This window comes from Coenobita brevimanus, chromosome 25 (genome assembly GCF_032717465.1).
Source record: "Coenobita brevimanus isolate Jiangsu-jjx chromosome 25, ASM3271746v2, whole genome shotgun sequence".
NCBI classification, from domain to species: domain Eukaryota; kingdom Metazoa; phylum Arthropoda; class Malacostraca; order Decapoda; family Coenobitidae; genus Coenobita; species Coenobita brevimanus.
This window is the reverse complement of record NC_136978.1, coordinates 45757148-45762078: the sequence shown is the minus strand read 5'-3', so window position 1 is coordinate 45762078 and position 4931 is coordinate 45757148.

Genomic DNA, 4931 nt, shown 5'->3' with positions numbered 1-4931 from the left:
CTTTCTTCCTTGTTGTACCCTTTCAAGCACTTCATCCTCCAAACTTCCATCCTTACTCATCAAACTACCCAAGTACTTACACGCATTCACATTTTCCGTTTCCTCCTCATCCAACCTCACTGTACATTCAGTGACTTCACTTCTCTCGAACTCGACTTGGGGAAAAAAAATATATATTGTTTTAATATGCGAAATGTGATTCTAAAATGCGATTCCGTGGTCTGAAAGCAAAGGAAAAACGGTATTCCCGCTCAAAATGGTAGTGTCCGAAGCCACCACCAGATGGCTGATCGGTTTCGCGCCCTTCCCTTCCCTCACGGCGTCTCTTAAGTCAAGTCTCAAGACTCTCAGTCTGTGTCTGTCCGCGCCGCGTTAGCATGCTGTGGTGTTTTTAGCATTGCACAAGATTTGCTCTTACTCATCTGTTACATCATGGCCCTACAGCTTCACTCTAAGAATGAAAGAAAAGCATTCGGGAGCCGAATGCTAACCGCCCACCAGACCTTTGGCATCCATTTTGGTGACATTGACCTTGACCCCGAGTGCCAATTTGGGAACTTGTCTAAGATTTTGGCCCTATCTTGATACCCTGAACGTTTCATGTTGATAGGGAGGCGGTGGCTCAATCGGTAGAGAGGTGGCCTGCAGTCCTACCGGACCCAGGTTCAAATCCCAGCTGGGGCAGGGAACAGTTTAAGGATTTGAATTTCACAAAATCAGACTTTACCGATCTACCAGAAGACCCGCCGACATGTAAAAATACCCCCGTTAATACCAATACACCAGTCCTGTATGAGACAGCCCTAGCATGTATTCACTATGGACGGTGGGTGTTAACGCCTAAGTGGTGACATGCAGAGGTACATGGTATGTAGGAGGACTAATGGGCCTTAAGTGCAGACTGTGAAGCCTATGCCCAGAGTCGGACACATAAAAAAAAAAAAAAAGTTCATGAGATATAATGGTAACAGATGCACACAAACACACACACACATACACACACACACACACACACACACACGCACACACGCATACACACACACACACACACACACACACACACACACACACACGCACACACACACACAAGTGGGCAAAAATATTATCGCTCTTGCCTGCTAAAGATGGGCGACAATAAGAGGATCACTTTGGAGCTGAAAAAATAGATTATAGAGTTGAATGAGCAAGGTGAATGGAACTTAAACACTGGACGTGAACTTGGCTTTGGTGAATCGACAGGGAGGAACATTCTCAAGATCCAGGAGCAGATTATACAAACCGTCAAGACTTATGGAGGCCTGGCAGTGGACGGACGCAGTGAGGCTGCTAAGCCTGCAACTATACAAATGGAGTGCTACCCAGCACACTACATTCACAGATCTATTATCGTTCTTTGAGAAAAAGTCTTTCTTAAAATGACAGTAATGGGGAAGTACTGTAAATGACAAAGATAGGCTGAGGTGTCCACCATATATATTTATTTCCACTGATTCAATGGTTTCTTATATGCGAAATATCCAATATGTAGCGCATTTTGTCCACCACATTCTCGTATATTGCGAGACCCCACTGGCGGTAGTTAGATAGATAGATAGATAGATAGGTAGGTAGAAAGACATTAAAATAGCTACATAGTTAAATAGATAAACGAAAGATAAGTAGACATAGATAAATATAAAACAGATAGATATATAGAAGGACACACAGAGACATAAATAGACAGTTTTGGATAATAACTAAACACTTTGAGTAATCTCAATAATAAAGTCAAGCTGTGTCTGTGTGTGTCTGTCTGTGCGTTTGTAAGTTTCTTCCACAAGAACGGTAGTAGATATCGATCTAATTCTTTTTGCATTAGGTCGGGGTAAGTCCAGGGAATGTCAGGAGAAAAAAAAAAAGAAAAAAAAAAAGCTAGGGAATCGCGGCGCGCGGAAATATGCGAAAAGCATTTCTTCGACTTTCTGGTCAGAATCGGTCATTGTGGGCTGAGTAATGGTATGGAAACAAAGATAATGGTATTTGTACACATTTTGTGATGAAAAGGCTATTAGTTAGTCCCGCCAATTTTTGCAAGCAAGCACTATATATATATATATATATATATATATATATATATATATATATATATATATATATATATATATATATATATATATATATATATATATATATATATATATTTCAGGCTCTCAGTAATGCTGAATGTGACATTGATGAGCTGAATGACAGACTAACAAAATGCTAAAAGAATCAGCGGTGGTAGTAGGAAAACCTAATACAACCAAAGCCAAGAAGTATTCAGAAACGACACTTGAGCTTATGAAAAAAGGAAATGAAATGAAAATAAAAACAAAGATGAAATAGAACGAGCGGAATTAATTAAGCTAAAAAACAAAAGACAAAGAGAAGAAAAAAGAAAGAGAAACATGGATCAGATCAAAGAAACCATCAAAAAAGGAAAAATTCTGAAACAGGTCCAAAGTGAAATGGCACTAAGAAACCAACAAATTACATCACTAAAAGACAAAAACGGTGAAGCCATTAAATGCAGGGATAAGATGGTGAAGAGAGTTGAAGAATTTTACAAAGAACTGTATGCATCAAAGACCGTAGTACCAACAGATAACTTTTCAGTTGACACAAGTGAAATACTTAAGGTAACACCAGACGAAGTAAATATTTTTCTTAGAAATATGAAAAGAGGGAAGGCTCCGGGAGAAGATGGAATAGTAGCAGATTTACTGTTGGATGCAGGAGCAGAAGTACAAAATAGGCTTGTTCACTTACTTACCCAATGTATAAAACAGAAGAAATTTCCCAAAACATGGTGTAATGCAATAGCTATGCTACCTTATAAAAAAGGTGACTCAAAAGACCTTAGTAACTATCGACCCATTAGCTTGCTATCAGTCATTTACAAACTCTTCACTAAAGTCCTTTCAAACAGAATAACTACAAATTTGGAGGAAAACCAACCTCGTGAATAGGCAGGATTCCGAAGCGGGTACTCGACTACTGACCATCTGCACACAATGAATCAGCTAATTGAGAAAACCATAGAATATAATAAACCACTGTGCTTATATTTTGTTGGTTACGAAAAGGCTTTCTACTCAGTGGAGCACATAGCAAATATAAATTCATTGCGAGAACAACGAGTGAATGAGAACACTAAAACTGCTCGAAAAGATATATAAAGAGGGAAATGTTACAGTTAAATTACATAACCGACTCAGAGAAAATTAAGACTGAGAAGGGCGTGCGTCAGGGAGATACAATTTTACCACATGCCTACAATTTTACCACATGCCTAGAAAGTATCTTCAGAAAGCTAGACTGGGAAAACAAAGGAGTGAACTTTGATGGAGAAAAGCTAAACCATTTAAGATTTGCAGATGACAATGTCCTAATCTCAGAAAGAGCAGAGACATTGCAAGAAATGTTAAATGACCTGAACAGAGAAAGTCTCAAAGTAGGGCTAAAGATGAACTGGAGTAACGCAGAAGTAATGTTTAATCCTCAAACACCAAAGAGCGTCATCAGAATAAGTGGAGAAATTCTTGAAGAAGTCGAGGAGTACAATTATCTGGGACAAATACTAAAATTAACGAAAGATAATGATAGCGAAATAAAAAGACGCATTACAATTGGATGGAAAGCTTTCGGTAAACATAGGGACATAATGAAAAGTAGCTTGTCAGTTTGTATGAAACGAAAAGTATATAACATATGTGTAAGTCGAGCTATGACGTATGGTTGTGAGACTTGGAAACTGACAAAATTGATGGAAAACAAATTAATTCGTTCTCAGAGAGCAATGGAAAGGTCAATGTTGGGAATATCTTTAAGAGACAGGAAAAGATCAACTTGGGTGAGAGAGCAGACTAAAGTCAAAGATATTATAGAAGTTATAAACGAACAGAAATGTAGGTGGGCAGCCCATGTAGCAAGAATAAGGGATAATCGATGGAGCAAGAGGTTGACTGATTGGACACCATGAGATTGTAAACGTTGCAGAAAAAGGCCACAGAGGAGATGGAGAGATGAGATAGAGAAATCTGCAGGGAAAACGTGGCAAAGATTGGCTCAGTCAAGGAATTCGTGGAGAAGGTTGGGGGAGGCCTTTGTTCAGCAGTGGACTTGTAATGGCTGATGATGATGATGATATATATATATATATATATATATATATATATATATATATATATATATATATATATATATATATATATATATATATATATATATTTTTTTTGATAATGAATGGAGGAAGGAAAAACAAAGGAAAAAAATAAGTCCATGTGCCTAAAGGCATCCTCCATTCATAAAATACTTATAACAATTAGATTTAAAATCGAGAGGATTAAATGTATGTGGGAAGCAACTCCCAGGAAGTGAATTCCAGAGAGTTGTAGTTCTGGGAATAAATGAATTTTGATAAGCAAAGATTCTGCATTGTGGGGGAGAGAGTGTGAGTTCATGGGCGCTCCCAGCTGCCCGAGTATTTCGGGAGAAAATGTGAAGGGGAGGCACAATTGAAGCCAGTTCGTTAGAGCACTTACGGTAAAAATATCGATAAAATAGTGCTAAAGAAGCAACATCTCGACGTACTGATAACAGAGGAAGGTCCTGCGTTATGGCAGGATTATTGATTAATCTAATGGCTTTATTTCGAATTTTGTCCAACTGCCTCAGTGCAACTGCTCCACATCCACTCCACAGTGGTGAACAGTATTCGATCTGAGAACGCACATGACTTTTGAATATTGTAGCCATCGGCTCGTCAGTGAAGAGCTCACGAACTCTGTGCATCAGTCCCAGTTTTTTAGAAGCATTTTTTGCAAGGGATTTAACGTATGCTGTCCAGCTTAGGTTGGGGTTTAGAGTAACACCTAGGATATCAATTGTAGTGGATGTGGGAATACTGACAT